We start from the raw sequence: 19,737 nt of genomic DNA, 5'->3' as shown, positions 1-19,737 counted from the left end.
ATCACTGGTCTGCGGTGTCCACACTGGCGCTGCATAGTTTACCACTGACCGGCCAATTGCCTTATAAGTAGTTAGCAAGGTTTCTTTGTCCGCACCCCAAGTACTGCCGGCAAGTGACTTGAGGACCTTGTTTCTACCACGGAGCTTATTACAAATTGCAGTGGCATGGGCAGATGACCTAAAAAGGCTGTCGAATGTGACCCCAAGAATCTTGGGGTAATTTGTGGTCGGAATTATTACTCCATCGACTCTGATATTCAACTGCCTGCGCACTTCTGCCGTCCATGTAGTAAACAGTGTGGCTGAGGATTTGGTGGGGGATATCCTCAAGTTTCTCGCAGTGAAATAACTGGTAAGATTAGCTATGTAGACGTTCAACCGATCGCAAATGTCATCAACATTGGGCCCAGATGCCAAGATTGTACAGTCATCCGCATATGATACAATCTCGACGCCGTCAGGAGGGGGTGGAATCGAGGACATGTAGAGGTTAAACAGTGCCGGAGATATCACCCCACCTTGGGGAACTCCCTGTTTAACTCTACGCGGTCTTGACTTTCTGTCCCTGAATTTTACGTACGACTGGCGTCCACACATATAATTCAGCACCCAACGCTTCTCTCCTGCCGGTAGGGACGTATTCTCGATGTCCTCAAATAATGTGGCATGGTTGACCGTATCGAATGCTTTCGATAGGTCAAGCGCCACGAGGACCGTCCTATGACACGGCCTGGGCTGGTTAAGTCCCTTATTAATATGTGTCGAAATGGCATGTAAGGCTGTTGTCGTACTATGTACCTTACGGAATCCATGTTGATGGTGGGCAGCTGGAAAATTCTCCACAAGGCTGGGGAGGAGTAATGCCTCAAGTGTCTTGGCTACTGGCGAAAGAAGGGATATCGGTCTGTACGATTCACCTTTGCTCGAATCTTTGCCCGGTTTCAGTAGTGGAATCACCCTTCCCATTTTCCAGACATCGGGTATAATGTGTGATTCCAAAGACAAATTGAGGAGTCTGGTCAGGTACTCAACTCCCAGTATTCCCAGATGCTTCAGCATTAGCATTGAAATTCCGTCAGGGCCCAGCGCCTTAGATGGTTTCGCGCTGTTGATGACATTGGTAACTTCGGCTGCAGTAAATTGTGGTGTGTCATCGGCTCGGAGACCACGTACACGACGGGTGGCTCTCCTTTTCGCTCTATCACTCTCGGGATGCTCGACAAACTGTCGGTTGAAGTATTTGGCGCACCTCTTCGGATCAGTCACAGTCACGTCGCCAAATGTGACTGAAATCCCATCATCCCTTGTGGAGGGGTTCGAGAGGGCTCTAACTGTTGACCACAATTTACCAGTTCCTGTTTCTAAGTTACCTTGCTTCAGGTGCTCTAACCAAGTGTTCCGCTTGTGCACGTCGACTATCTTACTAATCTCTAGATTTAGTTCTCTGATTCTAGGATCAGCAGGGTTAGCACGACGGCGTTCATCACGCTCGTCTGCGAGTCCCGCCGCTTCGGCTGGGAAGTTGGGCCTCACTTGGGCAATTCGACCAGCGGGTATGAAGCGAGCGGCTGCTGCGTTGATGATGTCCCGGAACTCCCTCTGGGCAACATGAACATGTGAGGGGGACGGGAGCTCACTTAAGCGGCGATCGGTGTATTCTCTGAAGCCTTCCCAGTTGGCTTTCTTTTGATTAATAAACGTCCGGCGTTCAGAGGTTATGAAATCGGAGGGTCGGTTGATGGTGAGAATTATGGGGAGGTGGTCCGAACCCAATGAAATGACGGGTTGCCAGGAGACGTCATTTATCAGACCAGGCGATGCTAACGATAAATCTGGCGAACTGCTGCAGTCACCCATAATTCTCGTGGGGGCCTCTTCGTTCACCGTGCAAAATGTGGAGTCGTCTATCTGCTCTGCCAAAGCTGTGCCCCTCTGGTCATTACCCAGGAGAGAATGCCAAAGTTCATGGTGGGCATTAAAATCTCCTAGAACCAATCGGTTATGCCCGCTCAACAGCTACTCAATGTTTGGGCTATAACCTGGAGCACAGCTACCAACCGGCGGTGTGTACACATTGTATAGCTCTATCTCGGCAGCCCCACACTTAACTGCTACCCCCATACATTCCATGTACGGGTCATTAGTGTCTAGCACAAGCGTGATAGGTCTATACTGCACGGAACGGTGTAATATGAAAGCCAGGCCACCACCTCCATTTCTTGTGCGATCCTTCCGTAGGACATTGTACCCATCACAATGTCGTAGGCTGCAGGTGGGATTCAGCTTTGTTTCCTGGATCGCCGCGACCCTTATCCTTTTCCGATTCATAAAGTCTACGATCTCACTAATCTTACCACGGAGCCCGTTGCAATTAAATTGCAAAAATGATGCACTCTCCGGAACTGGTACAACAATATTCGGTGTAAGATGCTGCGGCGGAGAATATTGTTGTGCGGGAGAAGTCGGTGGGGTCACATAATCAGATGACCCACTGCTGCTGTCATTGGCACAGCATCCTGCCACGAAGTCAGTTTGACTATACTCCCGCAGCGATGTTAGGCCGGAGCAGTTCCGGAAGTGCACCCATTCCATGCACCGGTTACACCTCACCGAAACCGAGCGATGGTGAATTCGATTTCGGCAGACGGCACAGTACCATGGTCCGGGGTTTTCCTCTATCCCGGCTCGGACCAAAAGCAGGCGGAGAAGGCTCCCCGGGATGCACCTTCTCCAACACGAAAAAACGGACGAGACAACACGTACACTGAGGTGGCAGCCGCTGGCCGATGGCTGGTATCCATCGGGTCAATCCGGTACGTAGAACCCGCCGCCGTGGGATTGTTTTAGTTTCTCTTATCTGGTTCAAAAGTGTGTTTGATTTTATTTCAAAATTAAGCAAAATCATATTCCTACATATTTCATTAAAATCAAAAAGACATTAACAAAAATATTTTCAATTACAAAGGTTAGGTTAGGTTAAAGTGGCAGCCCGATTAAGATTCAGGCTCACTTAGACTAATCAGTCCATTGTGATACCACATTAACTAAAAGTATCTATTACATATGGGCACTTCTAGTTTTAACCGCTGAACCTTCTCGATTATTTTCTTCTGTTGAACCAACCAGATTGTTCCAAAACGTTTTCCAGGACCGCCAGTAATCTAAAACTATATGCCCCTAAAATTTGATTACGTCTTACACAAAATTGATTCCTTTTCCTCCGCATCATGGGACCATATTTGCTCGGTGTCGTTACAACCCTTGCAATTCTCCCATCGAACACTTGCCATCATAACAGCCTTCTCACGCAGTATGAGCTTACAGGTAGCCAGGGCATACCAATAGATTCTAGTTCCCCTGGAATATGAAAGGTAGTCCCTAGCCTTGCCAACTCAGCCGCTTCGCAGTTCCCCGGTATGTTTCTATGGCCAGGCACCCGTATTAGGAGAATATTGTGCTGCTCAGCCATCTCATTGAGAGATTTGCGTCAGTCGATGGCCGTTTTCTAGTTAAGGAACGCAGATTCCAAGGATTTTATTGCAGGTTGACTGTCTGAGTATATATTAATGCTAACATTTTTTGGAACATTACTTCTCAGCCAATTCGCAACCTCTCTTATTGCTAATATTTCAGCCTGAAAAACTCTACAGTGATTAGGTAATCTTTCCAGATCTTTAGAATATACTCCGAAACCCACTTGTCCATCCAATTTGGAGCCATCAGTGTAGAAATCTATATATCGTTTATTCCCCAGGGTCTGTGTGCACCACGCCTCACTGTTGGAAATTAGAGTTTCAAACTTTTTGTCGAAAAGTGGTCTCGCCAAAGTGTAATCCACTACATTAGGCACATCTGGCATTATTTTCCGACCACAGCGATAGCTCGCGCAACCGCACAGTCGTTGTTGCAGCTGACTGTTTGGCCAAAATATCTAAAGGCAATAGATGCAGCATGACATTAAGGGAATTTTATTCCTGTCTTGCAGAATGCGCCTGAGATACACAAGCACGCCATACGCTGAACTTTGTCTAAACTTGTCGGCTGGTGAAGTGCCGGCCACCAGACTACAACACCATATAGCATTATAGGTCTAACCACTGCCGTGTATAGTCAGTGCACAATTTTTGGTTTTAGTCCCCACTTTTTTCCTATTGCCTTTTTGCACGAGTACAAAGATACTTTCCTCGCCTTTTCTTCAATATTTTGCACACTCACCAAAGGGAATTTCAATACCCCCTAAGGAAATGGGCCTAACCGTGGGAGTTTTGCGATCTTTGCAGTACATGACTAGTTCCGTCTTTGCAGGATTTACCCCAAGACCATTATATTTCGCCCATTTCACAGTGATCCGGAGCAGAGAATGAAGCCGCCGAGTCGCGCCGCCGATTTCAGTCGCCGCCGACCATTTTTTGCCGGTCGACGCCGCCGCCGAATATGTCGACTCATCTCGACTCAAATTTAGCCGCCAAGTAATCAAAAATATCGATTTAAATCAGAAAAATGTTTATTAAATTGTCGTATTTTTTCCAAAATTTTGAACACAACCAATCATATTTAATCTGCTATAATAATTTAGCAAAAATTTAGCTCAGAAAATTTGAACGAAAAGTAAATTTGTTTGTAAGATAGGTTGTACAACTAATCTCATTACCATTCGATTAACTTCAAATTGATTTTATAATGGATAATTGTCCGCCGCCGAGTGAACAAATTTATATCGGCTCAGCCGTCAAGCCGCTGCCGCCGGAGGCAAAAATTTAGTGTCCGCCGCCGCCGACAAAAATGGGTCGGCTTCATTCTCTGATCCGGAGTGCTCTCTGTATAAATTCTCTGATTGTGGACGGGAATTTTCCCCTGACTGCTAGCGCCACATCATCTGCGTATGCCACCACTTTTATCCTTTCCTTTTCTAGGGAAACCAGAAGGTTGTTTATAGCAACATTCCAAAAAAGAAGTGATAGAACTCCTCCTTGGGGAGTGCCTCTGTTCACATACCTTTGTATGTTTGCTTGTCCTAGTGTGGCTGAAATACGTCTCTTCGTTAGAAATTCGACTAACATCCTAAGTATACCGGGATCAACATTCAGAGTTGTCAGTCCATTAAATATCGACCTCGGTTGGATGTCATTGAACGCCCCTTCGATGTCTAGAAACGCCACGATTGTGTATTCTTTGACAGATAGTGAGCTTTCAATAAAGTTGACTAGTTCATGTAATGCGGTCTCAGTATACCTGCCCTTCGAGTATGCATGCTGTCGTTTCGAGAGCAACGACGCTAGTTATAAGATAAATATCTATCATCCTTTTCAGAGTCTTAAGTAGGAATGATGATAAGCTGATTGGTCGGAAATCCTTCGCACTCGAGTGATAGGCTTTTCCCGCTTTAGTAATGAAAACGACTTTTGATTCCCTCCCCTTTCCTGGAATATATGTTAAGTTGATACATCATATATAAACCGCCGACAACCAGGGGATGATTCTGTCAGTCACTGCTTGTAACTCCACCGGAGTAATTCCATCAGGTCCGGGGGATTTGAATGGTCCAAAGCTATTTAACGTCCATTTTATTCTAGATTCCGATACAATTTCCTCGATAAGAAATGACCGCTAAGCCCCTGTGGAACCGCCAGAACATGGTTCAACCGTCTGATTTTCAGAAAAAATGCGTGTCCAATAGTATCTCCAGCGTCTGGACGATACTATTGGACGTTGTCCAATTGCCCTCCGATGTTTTAATGAAACCTGGAGCGGAGTTCGTGGATGCTAGTACCTTCCGTTGTCTGGAAGCATCGGACGTATTCTCAATACTGCTGCAGTAATCATTCCAAGAGTTATGCTCAGCCTTTCTCAGTTCTCGCTTGTATTCTCTTAGATTCTTCTTGTAAGCGTCCCAATCCTCAGGAGCTCTGGTGGACTGTGCTTTGTTAAAGAGCTTCCTGCAGGATTTCCTCATATTACTTAACTCCGTAGACCACCATGGTGGTCGATTTTTCCCCCTTGGCTTTCCTCTAGGGCATGCAGCTTTCAGTGAGATGTTGAAGGCCTTAGTAATCCTCTCCCCTGCGTGTTCGATATCTTGCACAGTGCTCATATTTGTCTCTGGTATTTCCCGTATCATCATATTGAACGATTTCCTATACCTATTCCAATCAGCTTTCCTAACATTTGGCGGAAATATGGTCTTGGTGGTATGAACATCAAATTTGAAACTGATATAGCGATGATCTGAGAAGCTTTGTTCACTTAAAACCTACCACTCAGATATCATTTCATTCAGTTCTTGCGAGGCCAAGGTGATGTCCAAAACCTCTTGCCTGTTTTTAGTGACAAAGGTTGGGGCATCTCCCTTGTTGCAAACTACCAGATTAGTACGCAAAATAAACTCTATTAGCGACTCTCCCCTTGCATTAGTATCACTACTTCCCCATATACTATGATGCGCATTCGCATCCCATAATGAGTTTCGTCTTTGTTTTCAGTGACTCCTCCACTAAGGTCTTAACGGCACATGGTGGCATCTCGCGGTCATGTCCCATGTAGACCGAAGATACCCAATATTTGCATTTGACTATTTCTAAATTGGCAACGACAGTGTCTGCATTGCACATTGAAGGAAGCAGAAATAAGTTAAGCTCGTTTTTAGCAAATATACAGGCTTGATTTACATCATTACCAGTATACTGCAATAGTTTGAACAAGAGTACTTATTTCACATATATTGTTTCTATAAACATATACCCTGCCAACTTTTTTTTGAATTTGACGGCGCTTCTGAGAATCCACACAACGTCGAAAACAATCGTATACGACATCCAAACCTCGTCGGAAAAGCGCCGTCACTATTGAGAAGTTGTACCACGCCAAGTTACTACAAAAAAGTATCGTATGAGTGCAATTATTAGGTGCTTTTTTTAAACAAGTTTAGAACAACGCCAATAAGAGCCCCTTCAAACAATCAGAAAAAGTGAATTTTAAGAATCATTGTGGTCAAGTAAAACACGATTGTTTAGATGTTTATTAATTTGATTAAACATTTATAAATTCTTATAAATATAACATTTATACCACTATCAAAACACATTTATCATAATTTTTCATAATAATATAATGATGTTGATTTACAAGTGGCAAATTACATGTTGCAGCGTCTATCAGCCAGTGTTTTTATTCTCGGTAGAGGCAGCGTGTCTGTAAAATATCTGAAAAACAATCACTTTATTCCATTTGGAAAGTCAAAAATTGCTCACCAATATACATCGATTTTATTTAAATAAATTATAAGAAGCTAGTTGCGCTTGGTGCTTCACATGTGACAGTAGTGATGGCAAAATACTTCCATGTACATTTTGTACTTTTTGATATGTTTACCCCATCACAGTTGGCGATTGTTGCAGTGTCACGAGTCTCTGGTAGCGATGGGGATGAAATGGAACTTTGAAATGCTGGCAGGGTGGTTCTTGAATAAGAACTATATGTCCCCTTTCATCAGGAGAACTTTTAAGGCAGCACATGCAGCCTTGCAATGGTGAAGATTTATCTGGAAGATCCGTAGAACCATCGAGATTTTCAACAACCGTCATATCAATCGTTTCAATCGAGTCATCAAGAATGTCCTTTTCAGAGATCTCGGTGACTCGCAATAACCATAGGTTCAACTTTGGTGAGTTTTGAGGCTGTAGAAACTTCCTCTCGCACACGGTGTCTATTCATGTCTGCATCTTTGGTAACTCCCTCGACTTCGCAAGAGGATCCGCTTATTTCTGGTTCAGACAGAGGCTTGTCCATTTCCGAATCCTTTAGCTGATCGTTTTAATATACCTTCATTTCGATATAATGAAAGCCATAACATACACGGCCCTGGGACTTTGCTAGATGTGGCAAAGACTGAGTGTTCAATATAAACACCGCATGCCGTCTTGGTCCATCCAAACGGCTAACCTTCCAATCAGCTGTTGGAAGATCTGGATTGCATTGTTTCAGTCTATTTAAAATAGATTCAGGGTCGGGAGGGTTTGCAGGTATCCACGCATGTGCTCTTGGTCTAGCCGGTATGTCTTTCTTCTCGACTAACTGTAGAGCAGTTCCTTCCCAAACTTTACCAATTAGTATCAAAGCAGCTTAAAAACATATATAGACCTCTGGTCTTCAAATGCGACTAGCTTAAATCGTCCTTGATACCAACCAGTCTCTTGGTGTCGAGGATCTGGGCCGGGAAACTTTACCAGCACCTGTGAATAGACGCCAGGCAAAGCATTCTCAATTTCCCCCATTTTTGCTTTGGAACCATACCGTCCAAGGCTCCTTTATTAATGATAGTCATCACAAGGCTGTCTTTAGCAACTGAGGCAAACGATCTTTGATCCCTTTTGGAGGATGGCAGCTCATCCGGTGATCGTTCCCTTTTTCGAGTCTCAAGAATTCCTTGAGCCCATTTTAAGAAATCGCTTTGTTTAGCCAACATAAATAACAAAAATAAGACTATCACATTACAACGCGTAAAACTCCCGAATATGGCTGTTTTATTCTGAAATTCGCTGAATTTCGCTAACGTGAAATCTCTTGTTTTTAATTAGTTCACGTTACCGCGAGTGCACTGTATGGTAAAAACGGCGTTTTTATCTAACCCATGCTGCCAGAATAAGGTTTTCCACATATTTCAAAGCTCAATTGAAACATTAACAATGATTCCTGCCCTTATGTGGGGCATTTTTGAAGCAAATACACCTTGTTGTGAAATGTTTGACTCGTTTATGGTGTCCCTATTATGTTATTTAAATATTCTAAGGTTATTGTGTTATTACTAAGTTCAAAAAATTGATGTGAATTGCTTTTGTCACGTATCATACGATACGTCTCTTTTAACTGCATCATATTTGATATTAATTTTTGTATTGATATGGTAACTCTGATATATATTTTGAAATAAGTCTTACTTTAACCGCTGACGAGAAGAGACGAATAAAGTGAATTATTAAACTTAACGGGTTGAGCGTTTATTTTCACACTTGGATATCCTGACAAATATTCAGAAGTGGGATAGCCCAACTAGCAGTGGAGTATATCAAGCGTTTACAGAACGAAATAAGTGGTTAAAAATCGACGAGGAGTTTGTTTCAAGAATAGCTGTGGAATTAATTGAAAGCTGGGGTAGTTCTATCTTTGAGTGCAGCGTTTGCCGAAGAATTTGGAGTGTGTGTCACTAAAATTCTTGAGGGTAGAATGGATTACAGCCGGTGCACAATTGTGGAGCTGAAAACAAAACTCAAAATTCGTAATTTGAGGACTTCGGGCAATAAAGCAGAATTGGTGGCAAGACTGCAAGAGTTTGATGTGAAAAATCCCGATTATATTGAGTCTGTGGAGTCAGAAGATTTGTTGTTAGGATTCGAAGAATTGGAAGAAGTGTCACCAAATCTACAAATGGAAGAAATGCAAAGAAAAATGAATTGCCTGATGGAGGCAGTTGGCGCATTGACAAAGAAAATAGAATCCATTGAAAAATCTAATCAAAATTGTGAAATAGTTGAACAAGCAGGATCATGCTCGCACGAATTGTTGGTTGATATACCTGTGACAGTATGTGTGAATACCCAAACAACGTGCACAACTACTACAACAACGAGCATGTCTGTAACAACATTGGCTGATGCAATACATGGGCAAAATCAAATAAGAATGACGCCACGCGAAGTTGAGACATTGTCGCGCAGCCATGCACAAAGTTCGTTAGATTCAAATGCTGCGTCGATGTACACGAACACAGTCGCATATGCGAGGCCGACAGCTCAACAGAATGCAAACCAATACCAATTGACTGGCAGTGCACCAGAATTTGTGCCACAGGAAAATATTCAAAGTCATTCTATAAGTGAGATTATGCGAATGTTGCCGGAATTTGATCCGTGTAAATCGGACATTTCCTCAGTGAAATTTGTGGAGCGGATTGAGCAACTGAAAAGGGCATATGGATGGAATGATTCGATAATTCTTTTTGCGGTACAGGGCAATTTGCGAGGAGCTGCGAAATTGTGGATTGACGGCCAAAATGTATTTTGTCGTTGGACAGAGTTTGTGAGTGCGTTTTTAGGAGATTTTCCTAGTGTTAGTAATTCAGCTGATGCTCACATAGAGATGATGAATTCGCGAATGAACAAAAATGAATCAATAACCGAATATTATTATCGAATGTTATCGATTGGTCGTCGGGGAAACATTAATGATGATGGTATAATAAAATATATTGTGAATGGTCTCAATGATGGACAATTACGGAAAACATTAAGTGCTATGAATTTTGTGTCGGTTTCCGAATTATTTAAAACATTAAATAAAGTGGAAGAAGAGAATAGACTGATGAATTTCTCTAGTGGTGGATCGAGAAAAATATATCATAAAACTGTGAAAGGCGATGATGCAAGTGTTCGCACAAATATTAACAATAAGGAAAATGATCAACAAAGATCGGGTCCGATTTGTTTTAATTGCCGTGAAAGAGGGCATATAGCCAAAAATTGTAGTCTCAGGGCAAAGAAAAATAAATGTACAAGATGTAACGCGAGTGGTCATAATTCAGACAGTTGCCCGTTATCATCGGTGAATTTGATTGAGGAAAGAAACGAATCTGTGAACCATGAGGAAATTTTTAAAGAAGTGAACATTGAAAATATGAAATTTCGTGCATTGATAGATTCGGGTAGTGGTAAGTCATTAATGTCAGAAAAAGTTTCTCGAATGATAAATAGGCCGATAATAATGTGTGAAGAGAAACTATGTGGTTTCGGTGGTGGTGAATATATATGTCGCAGAAAAGTGCAAACGAACATAAAGATTGATAGTGTTCATATCGATTCCGAATTTTTAGTTGTCGAGGATAGAATTATGAACTATGAAATTATAATCGGAAGAGACATTCTATCGAAAAATCGAGTGGTAATGGAAAATGGATCATGTAGTGTTGTGGCAATAAACGGTCAAGAATTGGATGTGGATGATACACTTTGTAATAGTGAAAAATATGAACTGCAAAAACTTTTGAACAAACATACCAAATGTTTCGCCGAAAATTTGAAAAACATTGGCAAGTGTAATGTGGTGGAAATGGAAATTAAAGTGAATTCACAAAGACCTGTATCTAGAAATCCGTATAACATCCCAATTCCAAAACAGAAGGTTGTGGAAAGTATAATTAGTGAATTACTGGAAACGGACATAATTCGTCCATCACAATCGGTATATGCATCGCCAATAGTGCTCGTGGCAAAACAGAATGGTGAAAATAGGCTATGTGTAGACTATCGTGAATTGAATTCATTGACGGAGAAACAACCATGGCCGATGCCAACAGTCGAAGGCGTGTTGCAGAAAATGTCTGGTAAGAAATATTTTACTATTTTGGATATGATGTCTGGGTATTATCAGATCCCGATAAAGGACGACTCGAAATGTTACACAGCTTTTGTGACTCATAGTGGGCATTATGAGTTTAATAGAATGCCGTTCGGATTGAAAAATGCTCCGTGTTATTTCCAACGGATGATGTCGATAGTTTTGGAGCCAATTAAAGAGCATGTTGTGAGTTATGTGGATGAAATTATCATAGCTTCAGATACAATAGCAGATAATATTGAGAGGCTCGAGATATTTTTGAGAGTTTGCCAGAATAATGGATTAACTCTTCGCTTGTCCAAATGTTCGTTTTTGAGAAATTCTGTTACATTTTTGGGTCATGAACTTAATAAGGATGGATTGATGCCGGGAAAAATAAAACCGCTTGCGGTTAAGAATTTTCCAGTTCCGAGAAACGTGGCAGATGTGAGACGTTTTATGGGCTTAACCGGATTCTTTAGAAAGTTCATAGAAAATTATTCATTGATTGCCGCACCATTGAATAGATTAACAAGAAAAGATGTAGAATTTGTCTGGACAGATGAGTGTGAGAAGTCGTATCGGATGTTGATCCATTTATTAACGAGCAAACCAGTACTTGATATTTACGATGTTACGAAACAGCATGAGCTACATACGGATGCGTGTGCTCAGGGGATAGCAGGTATATTGATGCAAAGGGGTGATAGTGGCGATTTGAGGCCAATAGCTTATTTCAGCAGATTATGTTCGGAGGCTGAACGGAAATATCATTCATATGAACTAGAAGTGCTAGCTGTTGTAGAGTCATGTCAACGTTTCCGCATCTATCTACTTGGAAAACCATTTACTATCGTAACGGATTGCTCCGCAATATCAAGTCTCAAAGTTTCGAAACCAATTATACCAAGAGTGGCAAGATGGTATTTAAAATTGATGGAGTATGATTATCAACTGGTACACCGTGAAGGGGGCAAAATGCGTCACGTCGATGCACTGAGTCGTGCGCCTGTGGAAAAAATAGTTGATAATATTCAAGATATAAGTGACAAAATCATGCTCATAAAGCCAGAAACAAATGATTGGGTGTATATGATGCAGAGGGAAGATGATAATCTGAAAGAAATAATTGATGTTATGCAAGGACGAAAGCAATCAGATCAAATAAAGGCGTATAGAAACGAATATACTTTGGCAAATAACAGATTAATGAGAAAAGGTGAAGGAGGATGTCTTCAGCTAGTAGTCCCTAAGGGTTTGCGATGGCGTATTGTGAAATTGTGTCATGATGACGCAGGACATCCGGCACTCGAGAATACGTTGAAACGAATCGCGAAAACTTTTTGGTTCCCGCGAGCGAGAAATTTTGTCAAAAATTATTTGAAAACATGTGTTGAATGTTGCTACTCTAAAGATACAAGTCCGAAGGAGTGTGAACTATATGGTATGGATATACCAAAGTTTCCGTTTGAGACTTTGCATTTAGACCATCTGGGTCCATTTATTAAGAGCCGCAAAGGATTTGAATATCTTTTAGTCATTGTTGATGCATTAACAAGATATACTATTCTATGCCCAGTAAGATCAACGAAGACAAAACCAGTTTTGGATGCTTTGGATCAGTTGTCCCTGAGTTTTGGATTGCCGGCGATACTCGTCACAGATCGAGGTACTGCGTTTACTTCGCAAAGTTTCGAGAAGTATTGCTTGGAAAATAATATGAGACATATAAAAGTTGCTGTTCGAACACCAAGGGCTAATGGATTAGCCGAAAGAGTCAACAAATCGATTTTGTCATATTTGAAATCGTCTGTGACCGATGCAAAAGATTGGGATACCCTAGTCAGAAGTCTCCAGTGGAATCTGAACACTCATATTAACAACACAACGAAGTATGCACCAATTGATTTAGTATTGGATTTTCCTGTTCGTGATATTTCTGGCAATAAATTGTTAGTGGCAGCACAAGAAGCAAAATGTGATGCCGAATCAACTATGAATCAAAAACGGGAAGATGCTATCAAGAACATAGAACAAGCAAGGAAGACATGGAAAGCAAGGTTTGATTCCAAACACAAGAGGCCGCATAAATATGAGGAAGGTGATTTAGTTTTGATCAGAGGTGCTATTCCAAGTACCGGTGAGTCCAGAAAACTCGAAGTACGATATAAGGGACCATATATGATTAAGAGGGTTCTTCGTTTTGACCGATATGTTGTGGAGGACATTGATGATGCTCACAGAAATCAGCGTAAATTCTCGACAATTGCAAGTAGTGATGGAATGAAGCCATGGTGTTCCTTGTACCCAGATGTAGATGATGATTTTGATCCTGGGGTTGAGTCAACCGAGGACTGACTCGAGGGCGAGTCCATCAGGAAGGGCCGAGTTGTCACGTATCATACGATACGTCTCTTTTAACTGCATCATATTTGATATTAATTTTTGTATTGATATGGTAACTCTGATATATATTTTGAAATAAGTCTTACTTTAACCGCTGACGAGAAGAGACGAATAAAGTGAATTATTAAACTTAACGGGTTGAGCGTTTATTTTCACACTTGGATATCCTGACACTTTGTACACTGAAAAAAGTTTTGTCGTGAAGCCAAATATTTTATGTCCTTAAAACACGAACGCGACTTTTGCTTAGCATAGCATTTGTCCATTTTTCTTATATATGAAATAAAATTTTGTTAGACTAAGGTCAATTCTGAAAAATTCTTCAAAATTAATGAATTCGTCTTTAAAAAAGCAAAAAAAGTATTCAGAATGGAAGATGTTTTTCAACACTTTATTTTAAAGACGTTTTTTACTTGATACATAGAATAATTTTAAGTCGAGTTTGAATTTTGAAATTTAAGTTGTCGTTAGCACGTTTTAAAGGACTTTGATAGCTCATGAAGAAAAAGCTGAAAAAACGAATAAATTCAAAGTTGACTCGGAACAAATCTTTGGAACCGGGCATGCTTTTTTTTCAGTGTATGCAAGAAAAAATGTAGGAAATAAAGTTTTTCTCTTGAGTAAAATTAGCAAAAAAGTACACGTTTACGAATTTATTATTAGTTCAACGACATTGTCCAAAATAAATCGCATATTGGATTTATTGATGATTAAAACCAGCTCATAATTGTGTGCTACCTCCTGCAAGTTTTCACTGGGGAAAATGTTCTTTTTGGTGTAGACGAAGTACTTCCAGTAAAAATTTGTGATAGTAGCCAAAATTTATCGAGTACGCAAATGGAGCTAATATGACTTAGATATTGTTATAGTCTCAAAAAAGTACAACTAAATTGAATACAATTAAATTAATATGAATTTTAAGTGAAATAATGTTTTTAAGTTTCTTAAATTTCATTCAAAAATGTGAGTTTTGATACAAGACTTGTTTAGCTTTTTTTCTAGCTATTTTTTTAACTTTTTAGCTATTTTTTGGGCAAATCAAGCGGTACCAGACTTGTTTAGCTTTTTTTCTAGCTATTTTTTTAACTTTTTTAGCTATTTTTTGGGCAAATCTAGCGGTTTTTCGTGAAACTATAGTCCTCAGATCGTAGATTTGCCTGATTAAATCGAATGAACCCTAAACGTTCGGTCTCGACTTTGACATACGTATCGACAGCGAATTGCTAGAATAGCCGACGGCACTTCAGAATGACATTCTCGTCATGTGTACGAATCATCATATGATACGCATAGTAATTCATTGCGCTTAGATTTTTATTCGTTGAGACCCCTGAAAATGCAAAATTAAATGAATTGTTAATGGAAACAAATAATAGCAATAATTAGTGTGTACCTATAATAGGATCGACCATCTTCATCTGATGTCGTATCCGTCTTGCCCTTTCCAATAAATGATTGGATATTGTAACGCATCATACAAACGATGTGTCTCGTTTACACGATGTATGATATTGCTTCTTCGCTGAACGACAATGTCTCGCGATTTAGTTGGATCACCAACAATAATTGCAGCAACATCATTAACTGTGGGTGCATTGAATCTTCGCACATGTTCACCTTTTGGGGTACAATCCGCTCTTATGACAAATTTGTGCGTATCCGATGGGATTCGTTCCAATGCTGTTTTAAACATATTAACGACAGCATTATTAGCGTGAAAAATGCTTGCAATTGTTCGATAATTCGTCTCTTTAACTGTTGTGTTCCCTGTATATCGCACCGCACATTTAGCTGATCCACCGTCGACGAAACGAAATAAATTTGTAGAAATTGATGCGGTTCTTCTAATGGTGGCACTATTGAACCATGCAAATGATATATTTGTCCTTGTATCTGTATTTGCAAACAATCACTTATTGAAGAAATATGGTATAACTTCTGATCGAGTGATGTATACGTAGTTGTTATGTGTTGCAATTCATTGTGTTGGTGTGAGTGATTGGTTATGTGTGTTGTATCTTTTACCTTGAAAGTCGCATTGAAGACGCCTTCTCGAATGATATTAGCTCCAAAAGAAGTCATGCGAAAGCAGTTATTGCATTCAAGGATATGTTGAAGAAAATTGCTGGAATCGGGATCACTTTCATCGAACAATGATTTCAGTGGCTGTGGTGGTGTAAGTAATGGATCCAGTTTGACTTTTCCACTTGCGCAGCACTATCCAGCCGTTTCTCTTTTGAACTTTAACGCATTGCCACTCATCATCACTGTTGATCGCAGTGGGATCATATTGGAATACCAAGCGATTATATGATACCAAGGATCTTCGTGTGCTCGCGCGTTGTCTCGATCGGGCATTTTCTCTTATTATTTTATTTTCTCTTGTTCCCTTAAATTCTGTGAATACACGTGTTGCTGGCTTGCATGTCTTGTGCAGCGGCCGATATTCGCACGTCGCCTTCTAGGCCTACTTACCACCTTAACCTTTAACCGGTGAGGTGAAATTTTTTTGCGTAATTTGCGACGTGTGGTAAATTTTACCCCCTCTTTTACATTAATATTTTTTCTGTAAAAAAATGGTTTTTTTGTATCATTATTATATTTGTTGATTAGTAAACATTGTATTTAACGAAAATAAAACAATATTTCGAAATATTATATGTTCTTTCAATGATTAACATATACTTTATTTCACACGTCTTTTTTAAAATATATGTAAACGAGTGTTCGAGGTGGTAAATTTTACCACCACGTACCCAGTTAAAGGTTAAAGACAAATGTCTGCTTTTGAAATTCACTAAAAATTTGCACAATACACGTAATTGATTTTATGATTTCCAATTGAAAAGCTAGGAAACGATAAAATTATATTTTTACTATTTTTTAACAATTTCACATTGTGTACACAATGCCGGTTTGTCATATCACTTTTGCAACTACTTAAATCTTTCACAATACTACAAATTTGCACAATACACTTAATTGATTTGATGATTTCCAATTGAAATGTTAGGAAACGATTAAGATTTTTTATGTTTTTTTTTTTCAAAATTTCACAATGTACACAATGCCCGTTTGTCACATCACTTTTGCAACTACTTAAATCTTTCGCAATATAAACATTACCGAATATTTGTTATGTTAGCCTGATATCAACGCAGGCTGGTTTTTCGTCCAAATCAATTACTTTACATTAATTACAATTTTAAATGCGAGCTAATTGGACATGAAGATTAAGGAATTTGTATTATTATGCTATTGATTTCCATAAGACATTAGCATGTAAGACCCAAATTGAATCATCTTACCCAGCCAGATCTTACTGGAGACTGTGGAAATGTGGATTAGCCAACACTGAAAAATATGTATAGTCAGGCTTGTAAGATTGGTATCTGGCATTTTCTTTTCAATAGCTTAATAATACCAATCCCTTAATCTTCATGTCCAATTAGCTCGCATTTAAAATTGTAATTAATGTAAAGTAATTGATTTTGACGAAAAACCAGCCTGCGTTGATATCAGGCTAACATAAAAAATAGTAAGCTACGTCTTAAAAGGTAAACAAAACACTACTAATATTGTCGTTAGAATTGTTGTTGTGTCCTTGAAACCAGTTTCAAATAGTTATCACAGTAGTTGTTGTTGACTAGAAACAAGACATTGTGTGATCGTTCACCAATCAGGTGAATTCAGCAATGCCTCTAAAAATAGATTTCAATCTGTTGTTGCAGTAATGTAATAACAAATTGAAATCGAAAACATAAGATTAAGGGATTGTATCTATATGAGAAGATTATGCACAGTGGTGGTGAAAAAATGATTCAACTTGGGAGAAATGATTCTCGTATGTAATTTCCATAAGAAATTAGTATGTAAGACCGAATATATTTTATTGAATGACAATTCATGTGAAAAACAAAATTATGCGATGAATTCAAATTATAACTTTTTATAATGTGCGCTGTATGTAAAAAAATATTTTCCCGCTTTTCCGTTAAAACTTTTCTTCAATTTTCTATATCTATAAACCTCACAGAGCCCGAAACCTTTCCAACGAATGCAAAACCGTGGAAATCGGTTCGTGCGTTGTAGTTGCATCAGAGATGACGCGTATGTAAAACATGATTTTCCCGCTTTGCTATAAACCTCACGGAGCCCGAGACCTTGCATTATGTAGTTATTGCGTCAGTAAGGAAAACCGACTTATTGTAAATTTTCGTCAAAAATCGAAGTAAACGATAAGGTCCTCAAGCAATGACAAAAGGTCCGTCACCAATATGACAAGATCGCGTTTATCTGATAAAAATGTGCATACCTTGATATTTTTAAGTTACTTAAAACCATGAAGTACAAAAGGATTAACACAAATTTACGAAAATATACCTAATGTAATCAAAATCCTTAAAATGTTTTGCTGAATAAGATAGGGATATGAAATAGATTTTATTGCCATAATTTTTTGTTTTTCTCTTCTTGTTAAGTTGGACTAGGTGTTCGTTGAGTATTATATAAATTTGAAATTGCTTTTTAATTTACTCTTGTGTTCTTTTGTTAATAAAATTAAATTAAACTAAATTGGTTTAATGTACAACAATTTTTTGGCGCTGTAGATTGATTGTAGAAAGAAAAATCCCGGGATTATGTATTTTAAAATCCCGAATCCCGCGATTTATAAAAATAGATCCCGAATAACAGCTCTAGTATGTATCTCCGGTCGCAGTGGGTACATAGTCAATAACAACCAAGTCTCCCTCGGATTTTTGTGTTTTTGGTAGAATCGTAGCTTCCATCTCTTTTTCTCCGCTTCAATATTCGACAGCGCTAATCTTTTCTTTTCATCGACATGTTCTCCAACATCGTTGTCGTTGAGTGCTTGTACAATTCTATTCTCGGTGAAGTCACGTGGGTTAAAACAAAAAACTAATTCGTTGGGACTCAATCGAGAAGTCGAATTAGGTTGAGAGTTTATGCACCATTGGATATTGGACAAGTTCCTAACCCAGTCTTTCGGATGGGTTGTTGTACATTTGATTGATGCCAAAATGGTTTTGTTCACCCCCTCTGCTTGACCGTTGGCCCTTGAGGATTGTACGGCGGTCTTCACGTGTTGTATGCCATGCCTTTTCAAAATCCCTTCAAACTCCTTGGAAGGTTGACCAAATATAGCCATCGTCTCATGTAACATGTTTATAACTGGTGTTGTCTAGTCCAATCATTTTCGTCGTTTAATGATATCGCCAATATCCTTTCCGCTTAGGATTGCCAGGTGGACTAGAATGGGCTGGAATTTCCAGATTTTCTATGTCATGTTCAGTTACAAGCTATTCAATAATATTTCTGGCTAAATATACTTTTGAAATAATATTTCAGTAGAAAAGAGTATACGTTTAGTTATTTATCTTTTTCATTCTCAATAAAGTGATTTCTCGAAATTGAAATTTTCACTTTTCATTAAAAATCGATACACACTGTAAAATTCTCCCATTTTTTTACTATTCTTTCATTAAAAATGCCGTTATGTCTCTTTTCTAGTCTTCAGAGTTATTACTTATTTTTATTACAGTTACTACCTTTTTGTTTAATAGGTGCGATATGTATTATCTATAAGAACTGCATTTAACCTATTTTGTCTTTTTCTGTAAATTTAGTTTGTAAGAAAATATTGAATTAAAACTATGTTCTAATTTTTTTTAATTTAATTAAATTTACTTTATTTTATTTATGTTTATGAAAAGACTGAAATATAAATGTTTTGTTGTGTTTTCATTATTTATTTAAATATTTTAATAAATAGTTTTATTCTTCATATTTGGGGATTTACGAAATCCAGTTTTTTTTTAATCCAGCCAACTTTTTCCAAAATTCCAGACAATAGGCCATTTGAATCTGGCAACCCTATTTCGGAATATTGTCCTTTTAAAGAAGTCGCCTTAACGGTTCTTATAGAGTACAATATTTGCTCACAAA

General features: G+C 39.1%; 1 protein-coding gene and 1 pseudogene across 1 annotated transcript in view; one reads left to right on the top strand and one right to left on the bottom strand.

Annotated features, from left to right (window-relative positions):
• The window catches only part of hrm (solute carrier family 16 member hermes), a 114,275-nt gene that overhangs the window by 9,651 nt on the left and 84,887 nt on the right, over positions 1-19,737 (top strand). The gene's annotated exons all lie outside the window — the stretch shown is intronic.
• On the bottom strand, positions 13,901-15,463 carry LOC142224778 (uncharacterized; annotated as a pseudogene).

The sequence above is a fragment of the Haematobia irritans genome, chromosome 2 (assembly GCF_050003625.1).
Source record: "Haematobia irritans isolate KBUSLIRL chromosome 2, ASM5000362v1, whole genome shotgun sequence".
Taxonomy (NCBI): Eukaryota; Metazoa; Arthropoda; class Insecta; order Diptera; family Muscidae; genus Haematobia; species Haematobia irritans.
Note: the sequence above shows the minus strand (reverse complement) of the source record. Positions and strands in the feature narration are given on the sequence as shown.